At 45.2% G+C, this 18938-nt stretch overlaps 3 long non-coding RNA genes and 1 pseudogene across 5 annotated transcripts in view; 2 read left to right on the forward strand and 2 right to left on the reverse strand.

Moving 5' to 3' along the window:
- Positions 1-4699, reverse strand: part of LOC105494273 (uncharacterized) — a 49261-nt gene extending 44562 nt beyond the window's left edge. For both annotated transcript variants that reach the window (XR_011617972.1, XR_011617971.1), the window contains exons 1-3: positions 4398-4699; positions 1828-1905; positions 1235-1347 (exon numbers count right to left, since the gene is read on the reverse strand). This is a non-coding gene — a long non-coding RNA (uncharacterized lncRNA). The remainder of the gene's footprint in view (positions 1-1234; positions 1348-1827; positions 1906-4397) is intronic.
- Positions 4700-8095: 3396 nt separating this feature from the next.
- LOC139360530 (uncharacterized) lies at positions 8096-17612 on the reverse strand. Its single transcript, XR_011617976.1, has 6 exons — positions 17437-17612; positions 14294-14408; positions 13219-13385; positions 12338-12441; positions 10452-10874; positions 8096-8254 (listed from the first exon to the last, which is right to left on the reverse strand). It is a non-coding gene; the product is annotated as an uncharacterized lncRNA (long non-coding RNA).
- Positions 10858-16248, forward strand: LOC112428958 (uncharacterized). 2 transcript variants are annotated; one of them, XR_011617978.1, is made up of 4 exons: positions 10858-10928; positions 12414-12445; positions 14113-14349; positions 15913-16248. It is a non-coding gene; the product is annotated as an uncharacterized lncRNA (long non-coding RNA). The 2 variants fall into 2 exon arrangements; XR_011617977.1 differs by lacking the exon at positions 15913-16248 and adding an exon at positions 15386-15524.
- A 924-nt stretch (positions 17613-18536) lies between the features above and the next one.
- Positions 18537-18938, forward strand: part of LOC105494275 (tubulin beta-8 chain-like) — an 82293-nt pseudogene continuing 81891 nt past the window's right edge.

Here is an 18938-nt window from a genome sequence, read left to right on the forward strand (position 1 = left end):
AAGATGTCAAAATTCCATCTGTGGGATGGGCACAGGCAGAAGGGTCAAATCACTTAGTTGCTGGACAGAGGCATATGTCACACAATCTCAGATGCAGAATGATACAGACATAAAATCAAAATTCTTGCATATGAACCAGTTCTAAGTATGGGAGTCAACATCTCCTCTATGTTAAGTCTAAGTACATGAGTCACAATCTTTTTTTTTTTTTTTTTGAGATGGGATGTCACTCTGTCACCCAGGCTGGAGTGCAGTGGCATGATCTTGGCTCACTGCAACCTCCGCCTCCCAGGTTCAAGTGATTCTCCTGTCTCAGCCTCCTGAGAAGCTGGGACTACAGGCTCACATCATCATGTCCAGTTAATTTTTGTATCTTTAGTAGAGACGGGGTTTTACCATATTGGTCAGTCTTGTTTCAAACTCTTGACCTCAGGTGATCTACCTGCCTTAGCCTCCCAAAGTGTTAGGGTTATAGGCATGAGCCATCACGTCTGGCCAAGTCACAATCTTAATGGACTAGGCCTTTGCATGAGAAGCTCGCTTTCTTCAGTGCACTAAACCTCCTTAGTAGAGTCACAGCCTCACAGGTGTGCTGAATCTTGATCTGAGAGTCACCAGCCCACCTGTGCACTGGATCCACATGTAACAGTCACTCTTTCAAGTTTTGACCATCTCCAAATGTGACATTCAGAACCTCAAAAGTTGGCCGTGTTCATGTGGCAGTATGGCAATATTGTCAACTGGATGGGCATACAAGTGTTAAAATCTCACCTGGGCTGTGCCTTGTTAGGAAACTCTTCGTAGCACCTGAGGGCTTTCTGCATGAGAGTCTCAATATGATCAGAGACCTCCGTGCTGGTGGGACCCATGGTTAAAATTTGTATCCTAACCTCTAGTCTCAGAGTCAACTTCTCTCCAATTGGCTGGGTCCAAATGAAAGTTTCCTTACCTACCAATGAGCTAGGTTTAGAAATGAGTCACCGTCAACTGTAGCATATGACAGAAACAATTCCAGCCGTGGACTGTGTCAACCTGTGAGATTCAGGATCTCACCTGTGGGCTCTGTCCATGTGGAAGGGTGAAAATCCTGATGGATAGTAGGATGAGAAACACAAACTCATTTGGATGCTGGGGTCTGTGATGACATTTTTTTTTCCACACTAGGGCTTTATACAGTGTGGGAGAAAGTGGTAATTTTCTATACCTTCATAAAAGAGGACACATGGGATCTTACCTGTTTCTCTAATTCCAGCTAAAACAGACAGTGTCTTTTCTATTAGCTGGTGTGTGGTATGACAGTCACCATTGCAACTGCTGGCTGGACCAAGATATTTGTCACAGTCTTACCTGTGTGTAGGAAGCAAACAGGAGGGTCACATCACCTGTGTTCTGGGCCAGGAATATGTCACAATATTCCCTGACACAAGGGACCAGGCAGAAGAGTCACATCACCTGGGTACTCAGCCAGGAATATGTTACAATCCCCTCCTGAAAGCAGGGTGCAGGCTGCAGAGTCACCTCACCTCGGTAATGGGCCCAGTGATGTGTCAAAATGCTTTCTGTGGGCAAGGCCCAATTACAAGAGACTCATCATCTGTTTGCTGAGGCCAGCAATATGTCACTGTCTTTCCTGTAGGCAGTGTGCAGGCAGAAGAAGACAGCCACATCTCTCAGATGATGAATGCAGAGATATGTCACCAGGTCCACTGTGGACAGCCCCAGGCAGGAGCCTTCTACTTTCTAGGTATTGGGGCCAGTGATATGTCACAAAACCCAAGACATGTGGGGACCAGGCCGAAAAAAAAAAAAAAAAAGAGAGAGACTCACCTTGCCTCGATGCCGGGTCAAATGGTATATCACAATCTTATTTGGCAGGTCCCAGGCAACAAAAATGTGTCACATCTCCTAGGTGATGAATAAACAGTATCATCTAATACCCCTGTCTTCAAGGCTCATGGAAAAGAGTCACATCACCTACTTGTTGGGTTCAGCCATATATTACTATACCCAATGTGTACTGGGCCCAGGCAGGAGAGGAGAGTAACATCCCCTAGGTCCTGTGTCCAGGGATACATCGCAATGCCTCCTTCAGCAGAGCCCAATAAGTAGAGAAGAGTCACATTACTTAGGTACCAGGTACAACAATTTGTCACAATACTTCCTGAGAGAAAGGCCTAGGCAGAAGTGTCACATCACCTTGGTGAGGTGAAGAAATATGGGGCAATGTCCCTGGCAGTAGGGCTAGAAAAAAAGAGATGCATCACATAATGTAGGGTCAGTGCTCACTTATCTGTCACAATCACACCAGTGGGCAGGGCTCAGCAAAAGTGGAGAGTAATATTATGTAGGTGCTGCAGCAAGCAATATGTCATAATTTCCACTGTGGACAGGTCCAACAAAGAAAATGAGAATCAAATCATGTAGGTCATGAGCCCAGAGATACGTCACCATGGCCCTTGTGAGCAATAACCAGGCAGAGGAATGACATTGCTTGTGTGCTGGGCCCAGTGATAGTTCATTATTCCTTCTGTGGGCCTGGCGCAGGCGAAAGAGAAGAGTCACAACACCTAGCTGCTTGGCCCAGAAATATGTCACTACCTCTTCTATGGGCAAAGTCCACGTAAAACAGCAGAGTCACATCAAATAATTGATGCAGCCAGAGATATGTCATAATGCCTTCTGTTGGCAGGGCCCATGCAAGAGAGTCTTAACATCTAGATGTTGGACATAGCCATATGTCACAATACACAATGTATTCAGGGCTCAGGCAAGAGATGATAGTCACATCATTTAGGTCTTGGATCCATGAAAACATTACAATTATTCCTCGAGCAAAGGCTAAGCAGCAGAGGAGAGTCACACCACCTAGGCTTTAGGTCCAGCAATACCTTGCAATGACCCCTGAGAGGATGGCCCAGGTAAAAGGGTAGCATCTTGTACATGAGAGGTCTAGAAATATGTCACAATTCTCTGTGTGGGTAAAGAACAGAATGAAGAGGGAAGTTATATAACCTAATAAGTGGGCTGATCTATATGTCACAATCACTCTAGCGGGAAGAGCTCAAACACAGGGGGAGGGCTGCACCACACAAGTGCTGCATATTTTGCAATACAGAATGTATGCAGAGCCCAGAAAGGAGAGGACAGTCACATCCCCTAGGTACTGCTCCCAGCAATACATTACAATCTCCTCTAGGGCAAAGCCCAAGCAGTAGAGGTAATCCTTGCTGCTGGACCCAAAAATATGGCACAATACACCCTGAAAAAGGTCCCAGGCAGAAGAATCACATCGCTTCAGGAGGGTTCCAGCAATATGTCAAAATGCCTCCTGTGGGTAAGGCTCAGGAAGAAGAGAAGAGAAAAATAACCTAGGGGCTGGGGCCAGCCATATGTTACAACAACCTCAGTGAGCAGGGCCCAGGTATGAGAGGAGGGTCACATAACATAGACACTGTGCCAAGTGATATGTCACAACTCACACTGTGGACAGGTCTCTAGAAATAAAGGTGCATCACATAATCCAGTTGATGGTCACAGAGATACATCACAATGTATTTATCTCTTGTCCTTATGGACAAGAACCAGGTAGAATAGTCACATCTCCTATGGACTGTGTCCAGGGATAATTTACTCTCCCTTCTGTGTATCAGAGCCCAGGAAAAAGGAGAGTCACATTATCTAGGTGCTGGGGCCAGAGATATGTCACAATTTCACCTGCTGGCAAATACCAAGTAAGAGAGGAGAGTAACATCAAATAGATTATGGGTCCAGAAATATGTCACAATTCCCCTTGTAGGCAGAATCTAGGCAGGAGACTTACATCACCTGGGTTTTAGACCTAGAAATACATCACAAGATGCAATTTGGGCAATGTCAAGACAAAAGAATAAAAAACATATACTCTAGGTGCTAGGTGCAGAAATATGTCACAATTTCATGTGACATTCCTGGACCTAACACCTAGGGTATATGTCTTTATTGTGACATCCTCACTCAAGTGCTTGGAAGAAGTGCATGTCACAATCAGAGCTGTAGGTAGGTTCAAGGATAAGATTAAAAATCTTACACATGTCCCTATGAGCGCAAACACCTCTTGTATGTTGGGTCTAAGTACAAAATTCCCAATATAAACAGTGGACTGAATCTGTGCTTGAGAACTTCAATCCCTTCTTTGGACCGTATCTTATTCATGGAGTAATAGCCTCACAGGTAAGTTGAATCTTAGTCTGAAATTCACCAACCCACCTGGGAATTGCATCCAAGTATGAGAGTCAATTATCCAACTTTTAACTTCCTCCTAATGTGAGATTCAGAACCTCAGCAGTAAGCTGAGTTCATGTGCAAGAATGAAAATCTTTACTATGAGCTTTGTGTGCATAAGAGTGTCACAATCTCACCTGGGCTAGAGATATGTTACAATCTCCTGAAAGCAGGACACGGGCAGCAAAGTCACCTCACCTGGATGCCGAACCCAGCAGTAAATCACAATGTTCTCTGTTAGCAGGAACATGAAGGAGAGACACATCACCTGGGCTTCTGGGACCGGTGATACATCACGATCTCCCCTGAGGCAAGAACAGAAAAAGAAGAACAAGAGTCACATCAGCACGGTGCTGGGTCAGTCATAGGTCACAATCCCCTCTGTGAGCAGGAACCAGGCAGGAGAAGTGAGTCCCAACAATGTCCCCTTTGGACAGTGTCAAGGCAGGATAATAGGGTCATATCACCTAGGTGCTCGGTTCAACAATAAGTCACAATCCTGTATGTGGGCTGGGCCCAGACTACAGATCAAATCACTCAGGTGCTGGCCAGAGGCATATATCACATTTACACCTGTAGGAAGGTCATAAAATGATATTTACAATCCAGCACATGTCCTGTTGCTAAGTATGTAGTGAACACCTCATGTATCTTGGGTGTAAGTACATGAGTTCATCTCAACAATAAACTGGATCTGTGCATGAGAGGAACATTCCTTCCTGTGTGCTGTTTTATCTGAGTAAAGTTACAGCCTCAAAGGTGTGCTGAATATTGGTCTTAGAGTCATCAACCTACCTGTGGATCAGATTCACATATGAGAGTCAATTTTCCAATGTTTGACTGCTTTTTGTTGTGAAATCCAGAGCCTTAACAATGAGCTGTGTTCATGTGGGAAGATGACTATTGGAGGAACCAGCCCCCAATATTTTAACATAGGTTCTTTCTATTTTCCTTGTCAGCAAGTTTTTATTAGGGATTTTAAAAGGGGAGGGGATATACCCAAAGGATTATACGTCATGCTGCTATAAAGATACATGCACACGTATGTTTACTGCGGCACTATTCACAATAGCAAAGACTTGGAATCAACCCAAATGTCCACCAGTGACAGACTGGATTAAGAAAATGTGGCACATACACACCATGGAATGGTATGCAGCCATAAAAAAGGATGAGTTCGTGTCCTTTGTAGGGACATGGATGCAGCTGGAAACCATCATTCTCAGCAAACTATCTCAAGAACAGAAAACCAAACACTGCATGTTCTCACTGATAGGTGGGAACTGAACAATGAGATCACTTGGACACAAGAAGGGGAACATCACACACTAGGGCCTATTGTGGGGAGGCGGGAGGGGAGAGGGGGAAGGAGGGAGCGGGGGAGGGGAGAAGGGGAGGGGGAAGGGATAGCGTTAGGAGATATACCTAATGTAAATGACAAGTTAATGGGTGCAGCACACCAACATGGCACATGTATACATATGTAACAATCCTGCATGTTGTGCACATGTACCCTAGAACTTAAAGTATAATTTTTTAAAAAAAGGAGGAGGGGAAGGATGCACGAACAGGGAGTAGGTCACAAAGATCACATGCTTCAAAGGGCAATAAAGATCACAAGGCAAAGGCAAAATTAGAATTACTGATGAGGATCTATGTCCCGCTGTGCACATATTGTCTTGATAAACATTTTAATAGGAAACGGGGTTCAAGAACAGATAACCAGTCTGACCAAAATTTACCAGGCTGGAATTTCTCAATCCCAGTAAGCCTGAGGGTACTGCAGGAGACCAGGGCATATCAGTAGCTAAGACAGACAGTATCTTTCATACTGGCTGGCTCAAGTTGTAAGAGTCATTATTGACACCTGTAAACTGAATGAAGACATATGTGACAATCCCACAACTGGGTAAGGAGGGAGTGAGCAGGAGAATCACATCACCTGGGTGCTGTGCCAGAGATATTTACAACCTTCTCTGAGGGCAGTGACCAGGCAGGAGAGTCACATCATGTTGTTGCTGGGCTGGAATTATGTCATAATTTGTTCTGAGAGTAGGGACCAGGCAAGAGAGTCACAGTACCTGTGTTTTTAGCCAGAGATGTTATAATCCCCTCCTGAAAGCAGGACTAAAGCAGCAGAGTCCCTTCACCTGGTTGCTGGGCCTAACGATGTGTCATAGTGTCTTCTGTGGCTAGGCCCAATCAGCAAAGGCACATTACCAAGTGCTGGCTCCAGTGATGTGTCACAATGCTTTTGGCATGGCCCAGGCAAAAGAGGAAATTTGAAACACCTAGGTGATGAAGAAAAAGACACACAATAATAACCTTGTGGGCAGACCCATGCAGGAGAGTCACATCACCTAGGTGTTGGATCCAGCCATATTTCACAATACACAATATACGTGGGGCCCAGGCAGGAGAGGAGAGTTACATCACATGCTTACTGGGCTCAGTGATATGTCACCATCTCCCCTGTGCACGGGGTGCAGACAGAAGAGGAGAGTCACATTTCCTAAGTGATAGATGTAGTGATATGTTACAGGTCTTCTATGGTCAGGGCCCAGGCAGGAGCCTTTTATTTTCTAGATGTTTAGTGCAAAAATGTGTCACAATATCCTAAATATCCGGGGCCCAGACAAAAGAAGAGTGTCATGTCACCTAGAGTTTGTGTCCAGTAATATGTCACAACCCCCACTTTTTGTAAGACCCAGGCAGAAGAGGAGAGACACATCACATAGGAAACAGACATAAAAAATATATTAAAATGCCTTTGTGAGCAGGACTTACGTGAGATAGTAGCTATCACCTAGGTGTGATAACATGCAATATGTCACAACACACAATGTATGCAGGGCCCAAGCAGGAGAGAAGAGTCACATCACCTAGGTGCGGAGCATATCAACACATAAAAATTCCTTATTGGTCAGAGTCCAAGATGTTGAGAGAGTCGCATCACCTAAAAGCTTGGTTCAGCAATATGTCACAATACCCTCTGAGTGAAGACCCCAGGCAGGACAGTGAGTCACATCACTTAGCTAAGAGACCCAGAGATATGTTACAATGCTTTTTCTGACAAAGTTCCAGGCAAAAGAAACACATCATCTGGTTTCTGGATCCAGTGATATGTCACAATTCTTTCTGTGGTCTGGGTGCAGGCAGAGGTGAGGAGTCACATTTTCCAGGTGTGACGTCACAATGCCTACTGTGGGGATGATCCAAGCAAGAAACTCAAATCACCTTGGTAATAGTCCAAGCAATTTGTAATAGTGCCTTTAGAAGCAGGGATAAGGCAAAAAGTGACATCACTTCGGTGTTGTGTCCAGTGATTTGTCACCATGCTTCCTATAAACATTACCAAGGCAGAACAGGAGACTCACATCACCTGGGGGCAAGGCCTACCAGTACGTCACAATGCCCCTGTGGATATTGGTAACGAAAAAGAGTAGAGTCACATCACCTAGCTGAACACGGTGTCTTTTTTCAAGCTTAAACTTTCTAAAAGGTTAGCAGTGTTCTCTCTAAAACACAGAGCTGCTCACATTACAGCCCTGCTCCAAATCCCATTTGATGGCTCATAACAGCCTACACAGCTGAGTCCTTATCCATTTTCCTAAGGCCAAACATCTTTTATCATGTCAATGCTACACAACACTCCCAAATGATATTCTCTTGTCACACTCTACTTCTTGTCCTACCCTGCGCTCAAATAAGTCTCATATTTTAATACTTCAAGTCCTGTACTTAAACTGCTTTTTTGCCCAAATTTGCATTTATTCTTTCCCGCATTCTTCTTCTACACATGAAAAACCTGCATATTTGAGGGTATCACCTTTTCTTTCCACTGCAGCTTCTCACTTGTCGATTCTCCACTTGTTCTTGCTGGTTGTGAGGCACTGGTGAATTTTAGAACTAGAACCATACTATATCCATCATTGTAGTTCTAGAGCCTGGTACCCGGTGTAGGTGTCAAAAAATGGTTCCCAATGCAAGCTTGCTGAAAGTGATATTCAACAGATGAGAAAAGAAAGAAGCCAGAATGCTGGTCTACTCATCCAGATTGCTTTTCACTATTGTTTTGCTGAAACTCTCCCAATGTCATGAGAAAAATAACTGATAATAATACTAGTAGTAAATACAGAAGGTAAGTCAGTTAAAATTGAGCTGGTAACATGCATGACTTCAATTCTCTATTTATTCCTAGTTTCAAAATAGTCCTTATCCACAGGTAGGAAGAAACAGGAAACAGACCCTCAAGTGCCTATCACAATGCAAGACCTGCCAATTTCATAACTTGCTCAGGTACCCTCATAAAAGAAGTTAGGCACACTGGTGACCCCATCTCAAACACATTCAAAAAAGACAGAAGGTCTTCCTCTCACTGTCCTCCAGTACATGTGGCTCCTGCTTAAAAAGCAGAACAACAAAGAAATCATACTTCCCAGAGGCTATCACAGTTGATCTTGGACAAATCTTTAGATTAGGTGTGTAGTCAAGTCAATTCAATTGTTGCCCTTCCTTGGCTCATATCATATGTTATGAACTTCTTAGGATCATCCCAATGCAAATTCTGGAGCAAAACTTTGAGTTTCTTTATTATGTAAAGTAACAATAACCTATTATAACAAGCCAATAGACCTATTCTCAAGGCGTTGGCCCTACCCAAAGCAAAACTAAATTTCCCAAACACTTATGAGTTTACAGCTTCAAATCTCTTCAAAAGTAGGCTTCATATGAGTCCTTGAACAGGGCTCATCACTTTCAGTGAGGTTAAAAGTGGGTGTCCACAAAAAAGGTTTCAAGAGATAAGAGAGTCCCCCACTACCCACCACACAGACCAGCAGATCGCAGAGTCCATGCCCACCCTTTTTCACTTCTGGAATATTTCCCCCCATGTGAAAGACCACCTGTTTTTCACACACTATCCTTTCCAATGAGAACATAGTAAAAATTTGATCCTTGATAGGCTTTGTTCAGGGTTTCACTCTACTTTCCCAGTGGGTCTCAGTCTGCCAGCATTCTGCTTTAGTGTTTTGTTGAACTCTCCCTATTTAAGGCCACACAAATCCAAGTCAGTCAGTTCATGTACTAACACGACCTCTGCAAGCCCCTCAGTCCACAGAACACCAGTCTCCATTCCTGATCATCACACAAGGGAAGGTCTAACTTATGTCCTCAAATATTAGCTAAAATCAGCTGTTGAATAGGTTAGCTGTGATTTATTTCTGGAAACCAGAACCCTGTCCTGGCACACTTACACTTTTTCCTTGGTGTGCCCATCTTTTCCCTTGATGTGCCTAACAGGGAGAACTCTGCACACAGGAGGTTTTCAGTTAGCATTTGTTTGGTGAATGAATCGTGTCTCTATGGTAGGTAGTCTGGCAGGCATCAGAAGCACAGCCCTGGAGACAAACTTAACTGTTTGAGTTCTAATAGCTGGCCCCCTCTCTGGGTCCCTCTTTTCTCATGTGAATCCTGAGGATAATAATTACATCTACATCCCTCTGTCATAGAATTGTAATGAATGAAAAAGACGATGCATTAAAAAAAAAAAAAAAAGGATGCTGGTAGCTAGTGTTTAATAATTGTTAGATCTTATGACTTCTGCTCTTACTGCTATCATGCTGAGTGTGTTTCCATGTAAAAAAGCTAACAACCAACAAAGTGTGAAAATTAAAGTACAACTTTTGATTATTGACTTATCAGATGGGATTCCTATCGATTAATAGGTCTAGCAGAGGTAGAAGAGAAACAGAATAGGTCATAGGTCACAATCCCCACTGTGAGCTGGAACCAGGCAGGAGAAGTGAGTCCCAACAATGTCCCCTGTGGGCATTGTCAAGGCAGGATAATAAGGCCACATCACTAGGTGCTGGGTCCAGTGATAACTCACAATCCTGTATGTGGGCTGAGCCCAGGCTAGAAAGTTAAATCACTCAGGTGCTGGCCAGAGGCATATATCACATTTACACTTGTAGGAAGGTCATAAAATGATATTTACAATCCAGCACATGTCTTGTTTCTGAGTATGTGAGTTAACGCCTTATGTATGCTGGGTCTTAGCACATAAGTTTATCTCAACAATAAACTGGATCTGTGCATGAGAAGCACAATCCTTCCTGTGTCCTGTTTTAGCTGAGTGAGTTACAGCCTCGCAGGTGTGCTGAATATTGGTCTTAGAGTCATCAACGTACCTGTGGATCAGATTCACATAGGAGAGTCACAGTACCTGTGTTTTCAGCCAGGGATATGTTACAATCCCCTCCTGAAAGCAGGACTAAGGCATCAGAGTCCCTTCAGCTGGTTGCTGGGCCAAACAATATGTCAGAATGTCTTCTGTGGCTAGGTCCAATCAGCAAAGCCACATTATCTAGTGCTGGCTCCAGTGATGTGTCACAACACTTTTTATTGGGATGGTCAAGGCAGAAGAGGAAATCTGAAACAGCTAGGGGATGATCAAAAAGTCACATCCTAATAACCTTGTGGGCAGGACCCATGCAGGAGAGTCACATCACCTAGCTGCAGGGTTCAGTGATATGTCACAATCCCTTCTGCGGGCTGGGCCCAAACAAGGAGAGTCAAATAACTTGGGTGCTGGGAAGAGGCATATTTCACACCTGTAAGGAAGTCCAAGAATGAGATTAAAAATTCCACACATGTCCAAGTTCTAGGTACGAGAGTCAATGCCTCCTGTATGTTGCTTCTATATACATGATCCACAATCTCTACAATGGATTGAATCCACTCATGAGAGTCTCACTTTTCTGTGTACTGTGTTCCCTTAATAGAATCACAGTCTCACAGGTGTGCTAGATTTTTGTCTGAGAGACACCAATCAGTCTGTGGACAAGATCCACTTATGAGAGTCAATTTTCCAACTTTTGACTGTCTCCAGGTATGAGATTCAGAATTTCAACAGTGGGCTGTGAAAGGATGATCATCTTTACTATTTGCTGTGTGTGTGTAAGAGTGTCACAATCTTACATTTGTTCAGGGCCATGTTAAGACATGTTCTGTATCACCCAAGGGCTTTATATGGTATGCATGGGAGTCACAATTTCCTCTAAATCCTTTGTGCTGGTATGGACCCGTGATAGTGTCTGTAGTTTTAAGCCCAGGTATGACAGTCAACATCTTTCTAATTGGCTGGGTCCAGATAGGAGAGTTTTTAACCTGCCAGAGCTGGGTTTAAAAATGAGTCACCATCACAACTCTGGACAGAAATTCACAAATGAATGTCACAATTTTAACTGTGGACTGCATCCATGTGTGAGATTAAGTTCCTCACTGGTGGGCTTTGTCCACGTGTGAGGGTGACAATCCTAATGGTTGTCAGGGTGAGCACACAAGAAACACAATCTCATCTGCATGCCGGGCCTTGTGATGACACTACACTCTCTCTACCACCCAAAGGCTTTATACAATATGTGAAAAAAAAAATATATGAGAGAGTGTTAACCTTTTATAACCTTCATACAGAAAGGAAATCCAGGATTTTACCCATTTTCATACACAGCTACGACAGACAGTATATGTCCTCTTGGCTGGTTCAAAATATTAGAGTCATTATTGCACCTGTTTACTGAGCCAATATATATGTCAAAACCCTACCTACGTGTAGGGAGCAAACAGAAGAGTCATGTCACCTAAGTGCTGGGCCAGGGATATGTGACAATCTTTTCTGAAAGGAGGGACCAGGAAAAAGAGACACATCACCTGGGTTCTCAGCCAAGGATATGTTAAAATTCCCCACTGAAAGCAGGGCACAGACAACAGCAACACATCACTCAGATTCAGGGCTCAGTGACAATGTCACACTGTGACCTTTGGGTAATACCCAGGCATGAAAGACACATCACCTGGTTTCTGGGTTTCACGATATGTAGCAATGTTTCCTTTAAGCAGCATAAACGCAGAGGAGGAGAGTCATATCTCTTAGGTGACAGATGCAAAGATATGTCACAAGGCCTCTGGTGGGCATAGCCCAGGCAGGAGTCTCTCATATTGCTAAATAGGAGCAGTATTAAGTCACAATACCCAGCATATGCAGCAGCCAGGCAAAAAAGAAGAGTTACATTACCTAGGCGCTTAATCCAGTGATATGTTACAATAACCTTTTTTTCTTTTCTTTTCTTCTTTTTCTTTTTTTTTGGCAGGGCCCAGGTAGAAGAGAAGAGTCATCATCTAGGTAATGAACGAAAATATTTGTCATTATTTCCCTGTGGGCAGGGCTTGTGCAGAAAATTTGCATCTTCTAGGTGTTGGACTCAGCGACACTTTGGTCTGCAACACTTTGGAAGGAGAGGAGAGTCACATCACTTAGGTGCTAGGCCCTCCAATACATCTCAATCACTTATTGGGCAAAGCTCAGGCAGTAAAAAAGAATCACATTACCTAGGTTTGGAATATAGCAATATATCACAATAGCCCCTGAGAAGAGGGCTCTGGAAAAAGAGTCACATTGGTGAGAATCTCAGAGATATGTGGCAATTCCACTTTTTGGTATTCACAAAAACGAAGGAAGTCCTATAACCTAGAAGCTGGACTCAGCTCTATGACACAATCACCCTAGTGGGCAAGTCCATTAGGGAGAAGAGTGTCACATCACGTAGGTGCTGGGCAAAGTGGTATGTCAAATTCCCCATGGTGATAGGTCCAGAGACACATCACAATGACCTCTTTAGGCAGAGACCAGGCAGAAGAATTACATCACTTGTGTGTTGGGCCTAGTGGTAAGTCACTCTCATTTATTTGTACATGGCCCAAGCAGAACAGCAGAGTCACATTACCTAATTGCTGGGCCAAAAGATATGTCACAATCTTTTACATGGGCCAAACCCAGGTATAAGAGAAGAGTAACATCAGATAGTAGGTGTTACCAGAGATATGTCACAATGCCTTGTATGAAAGACCCAGGCAGTCAAAAGGCATTACTTGGTTGCTTAACTAGGGATATATTACAATCTTTCCTGTGGACATGATGCAGGCAGAAGAGGAGAGTCATATTTCATAGGTGATGGATGCAGAGACATGTCACAAGGCTCCTGTGGGCAGGGTCCAGACTGAAGCCTTCTGTCCACTAGGGTTTGGGTCCAATGATATGTCACAATACCCAAATTATGCACAGCCTAGGCAAAAAAAGGAGAGTCACATCACCTAGGTACTGGGTCCAATGATATATTACTATTTTCTATTTTGGCAGGGCCCAGGCAGAAAGAAAAGCTACATCACCTTGGTGATGAATGAAAATACATGTTATAATAGTTTTGTGGGCAGGACCCCTGCAGGATAGTCACATAGCCTAGGTGTTGGACCCAGAAATATGTCACAGTATATAGAGTATGCAGGGCTGGGGCATGAGACAACAGTTACTTCATTTATTTGTTGAGCCCAGCTATACAATCATTTTTTGGGCAAAGCCTGAGTAGTAGAGGAGAGTCACATCACCTAGGTGCTGGGTCCAGCAATGTGTCACAATACCTGCTGAGGGGAGGGTACAGGCAAGAGAGCCATGTCACTTAGGTGGGGGCCCAGAGATATCTCACAATACCCCCCGTGGGTAGAACTCAGGAAAAAGAAGAGAGTCACATAATCTAGAAGCTGGGCCCCGCTATATGTTACAATCACCCCAGTGGACAGGTCCCAGGCATGAGGATAGAGTTATATCACATAGGTGCTGGGCTGAGCCATTTGCCACAACCTTCACTATGGACAGACCCCAGGAAAAAGAGGACAGTCACATCATTTAGGTAACAAAACCTGAGTTATGTCACAGTTACTTGTTTGGACAGAGGCAAAGAAGTATCACACAACCTGTGTGCTGGACTAAGCAATACGTCACTCTCTCTTTTTTAGGCATGGACCAGGCAGGAGAGAAGAGTCATATCACCTAAGCTCTGGATTCACAGATATATCTCAGTCTCTTTTTTGGGCAATGCTCAGGCAAGAGAGCAGAGTCACATCAAGTGGTTGATGAGCCCAGAGATATATCACATTGCCCCTTGTGGACAGGGACCAGGCAGGAAATTCACATCACCTTGGTGGTAGGATGAGCAATATATCACAGTACGTTTTGAGAGCAGAGCCAAAAAGGTAACATCATCTTGGTGTTGAGTGCAGCAATATGTTACAGTTTTCTTTGTAGGCAGAACCTATAAAGATGGGAAAAGATGGGAACAGTCAAGAGAAGAGAGTCACATCACTTCTGTGGTGGACACAGAGATACCTCATAATGCTCTCTGTAGGCAGGGCCAGGGCATAAGAGTTACACAACCTGGGTGTTAGACCAAGCAACTTGTCAAAAGGGCCGATATGGGCCAGACACAGACAGAAGAGTCACATAACCTGGGTGTGGGGCTCAGTTATACGTCAAAATGCCTACTGTGGGCAGTGGCAAAGCAGGAGAGGAGATTCACATCACCTGCATATAAGGCCCAGTGATATGTTAAAATTCCCCTGTGAGCAGCAGTAAAGCAGAAGAATAGAGTAACATCACCTAGGGTCTGAGTCCAGTGATATGTCACAATTCCACCTGGGTTGGGCCCGGGCAGATATGTCAAATCACAAAGGTTCTGTGAGGTGCATATGTCACAATCACACCTGCAGGAAGGTCCAGTAATGAGATTAACAATCTCGCACACGTCCCGGTTCTCGGTATGAGAGTCAACACGTGTGAGTTGGAGCCAAACAGATGAGTCACAATCTCAACAATTGACTTGATCCATGTGTGAGATCCTATTTTCTATTTGCATTACTAATAGTACCAGTACCTATTGATTCTTCCACATTCTACATCTTTCTTCTATATGAATGCACATATGAATATTGAGATATATATATATATATATATACAAGATTATATGAGTATATCTATGTAAATATGTGCACAAATACTGTTCCTCAAAAGACATTTTTCAATCTCTTAGCATATTCTAAGGGTGCAGATGTAGAATTATTTCTCTTCTCTGTCCCCATAGCATGTCAGAATGGAATATAGCTATACAATGTTGTTTGTATAGACAAACAAAGCTTCACTTTCAGGGACAAGGTCTGGGAAATAAGCTGATAGTAAAGCCATGTAACACTTTCTGTGCAAGTTAGCATTTCTGGACCTTGCTTTCCTTCTCAGAGTATGCATGAACTATTCTCATCCACCACTGGGGGCCCGTCTTGATTGATCTACAGTTGTTATTTAGAGAACTGGCTGATTGAATCCACCTGCGCTGATCTAATTGATTGAACTCACCTGGGCTGCACTTATAGTCCAATTAAAATATTATGGGCTCAAATATTGGCTGAATGGAGTCACCTGGGCTAAACTAATTGGCTAATTTTAATCTCCTTAGGATCAGCTAATTGACTGTAGTTACATGGTTTGAGTTAATTGGCTGATTGAAATCAAAAGTGCTGACCTAATTGGCTGATTGAAATCACCTGGAATGAAGTAATTGATGGAATTTACCTGATCTGAGTTAATTGGCTGATCAGAATTATTACCTAGACCAATCTAACTGGCTAATTGGAATAAACTGGGCTGAGCTAATTGGCTGATTGAAATAATCAGGGCTGAGTAAATGGGCTGATTGTATTCACCACCCCTGAGGAGAGTAAGTAGGAAAATGACCTCTGACATACTTTTTCTTTTTTTCTTGACAGTTTTGCTTTTATTGCCCAGGCTGAATGAAGTGCAATGGTGCGATCTCAGTTCATCACAACCTCTGTCTCCTAGGTTCAAGCGATCTTCCTGCCTAAGCCTCCCCAGCAACTGAGATTAATGGTGCCTGCCACCATGCCTGGCTAATTTTTTTGTATTTTTGGTAGAGACAGGGTTTCTTCATATTGATCAGGCTGGTCTCAAACTCCTGACCTCAGGTGATTTGCCCGCCTTGGCCTCCCAAAGTGTTGGGATTACAGGCATGAGCCACCGTGCCTGGCCTTACTTACTTTTAATTTGTTTTATTTATTTATTTATTTATTTATTTATTTATTTATTTATTTATTTATTTTGAGGCAGAGTCTCACTCTCTTGCCCAGGCTGGAGTGCAGTGGCCAGATCTCAGCTCACTGCAAGCTCCGCCTCCCGGGTTTACGCCATTCTCTTGCCTCAGCCTCCGGAGTAGCTGGGACTACAGGCGCCCGCCACCTCGCCCGGCTGGTTTTTTTTTTTTTTTTTTTTTTTTGTATTTTTTAGTAGAGACGGGGTTTCACCGTGTTTTATTTATTTATTTATTTTTACAAGACGTACTCATAAATGGACATTACATAGACCTATCTGCCACTCCAGATTCAGGGATCTGAGCTTGACTCCATTTTGATAGGCTGAGGGCAATGGAAGTCATCTCCCATCCCTTCGGAATGGCACTCGCCCATCTGCACCCGTGGCAGCTCCACCCAGGCTCATGCCCTAGGCTTCAAGGCTCACCACAGCTACCCTCCTACTCATAGCAGCATACCATCCTCAGGGCTCTGGTTGGGGGGTTACCGCCCTCACCACTCCTGTCCACTCTCAACTGCTGGCAACAGCTGGGTGTGGGCCCAATGCTTCAGCACCATCTATTTTCAGGGCTAGTTGATTCCACAGGTGACTTGTTAAACAGTCCTTAGTGGATTTCACCTTCTATGGCCCCCATGCTGTCTATATGAACCAACATCTTTTCTGTGATCTGATGAGCATCAGTGTCAGGCATTTGATTAATCCCACAGCATTAGTTCTGCTTACCAAACGTGGCCCACTAGGCACTCGCATTCCCTGCCTGGCTACACCCCAGTGAGCCGGGCTTCTTGCTCATTTAAAGTTTGAGAATAAGTTGAGATCGTTTCGGCCCCAAGACCTCTAATCATTCGCTTTACGGGATAACTGCGTGGCATGGGGTTTTTGCCAGAGTGACAGCTATCCTTAGGAAAACTTCACAGGGAACTACCTACTAGAAGGTTCCATTAGTCTTTTGCCCCTATACACAGATCAGACGACTGATTTGCACGTCAGGACTGCTACAGACGCCCACAGGGTTTTCTCTGGCTTGGCCCTGCCCAGGCATAGTTCATTATCTTTTGGTGCCTAACACAGGGGCTTGTGATCCACCTCCCCAGCATGGTGGGGAAACGGGCAGGTGGTGTACCCTCGGCAAACTGGAGAGGCCTCAGGATCCCATCTCGGCCTGTGAGCGCACCAATCTTCACCTTCATTGTGCCACGGCAGCTTTCGTGCGAGCCCTGACTCGCACACGTGTTACACTCCTTGGTTCGTGTTTCAAGATGGATCATGTAGGTAGCCGACAGCGCCACCACCGATCTCATGCACTTGTTCCACTGTTCTTTTGGGATGAGTGCGTGGTCGAAGAGAACGCCCCAGGCCCGACAGCACAACCTTCCTGGGGCACACCACAGTCAGCCCCAGCCCCTCCCATGCAGCCTCTTCACTGGGGGTAGAAAGGGAGTGGTGGAGTAGTTACACAGTGGGACGGGTGGCCCAGCCCCCTAGAGTGACGCTGTCACGACCCCACGGGGCATCCCCTCATGGGGGGCTCCCACAGGAGTGGGTGCAGGGAAGGGGAGAGCACGGCAACAGGTCTCACTACCTCAGTCCCGGGATTCGGCGAATGCTACTGCTGGGGGACTGTAACATTCGGGGGGTGGCCCACCCCACTCCCTCCCGAGGGACGGGGAGGACATGATCCCCCGAGCCACCTTCCCTTCCGGGCCTTCCCAGACGTCCCAGAGCCAGTCAGGGCGCAGAACCACAGTGGAAATGCACCTGGCGGTGGCCAGTCACCGTCTGGGGGACAGTTCCCAACGACTCCCCCGCCTGTCCAACCCACCCACCTCTGCACCAAGAAGGAGGAGGGGTGCCCCGGAAGGGAGGGCGATTGGAGGGGTCAGGAGGAACGGGAGGCAGGAAAGATCCGCCAGATCACTGGCACAGCCCGACCTGCTGCCTGTTTTAATCTTCCATCAGACTGCATGGACCCCACCCATTTAAGTCTTAAAGGTTTCATGCCCTCTTGAACTGCGTCAACTTTCCCTTACAGCACTTGTTGACTATTGTGGTGTCATGCCGATATTTAGCCTTAGATAGAGTTTACCACCAGCTTTAGGTTGCATTCCCAAGCAACCCGACTCTGGGAAGACCCAAGCGTGGCAGCCAGGGGCTGCTAATGACCTCACATCGTCCACAGGTTGGCTGGGCCTCAATCGGAAGAACCTAGGCCCCCACAAGTGGTGCTGGGGAGTAAGTCTTCCATACACCTCATTTCCCGCACCCCACCAAGGGACAGGGATTTGGCACTGGGCTCCTTGTTCACTCCCCTTTACTAAGGGAATCCTGGTTAGTTTATTTTCCTCCATTGACTAGTATGCTTAAATTCAGAGGGTCGCCATCTCTAGCCTGAGGTTACCTCTGGGAGGGGAGGAAGAAATAGGTGGGCAAGGAGGACGGTAGCCTGGACATTCCGTCGGGAGACGAGTCCAGTGAAGGGAGCGGGGGTGAGAGAGAAGAGCTGTGGCTGATGGCCCGCTTGCCGCCCAGAGCTGGACGACGGGAAGGAGGAGCGAGAGAACTCGGGGCGAGGAAGACACAGTGCCCTGAGGTCGTCCAAAGGACCCGGACTGAGGATGTGGCTCCACCTCGCCACAATGCGGCTCAGAGGCGCCACGAGGCACGTCACAGCCATGAATCAGAGGTA

This window comes from Macaca nemestrina, chromosome 20, assembly GCF_043159975.1.
Source record: "Macaca nemestrina isolate mMacNem1 chromosome 20, mMacNem.hap1, whole genome shotgun sequence".
In the NCBI taxonomy this organism is placed as follows: Eukaryota; Metazoa; Chordata; class Mammalia; order Primates; family Cercopithecidae; genus Macaca; species Macaca nemestrina.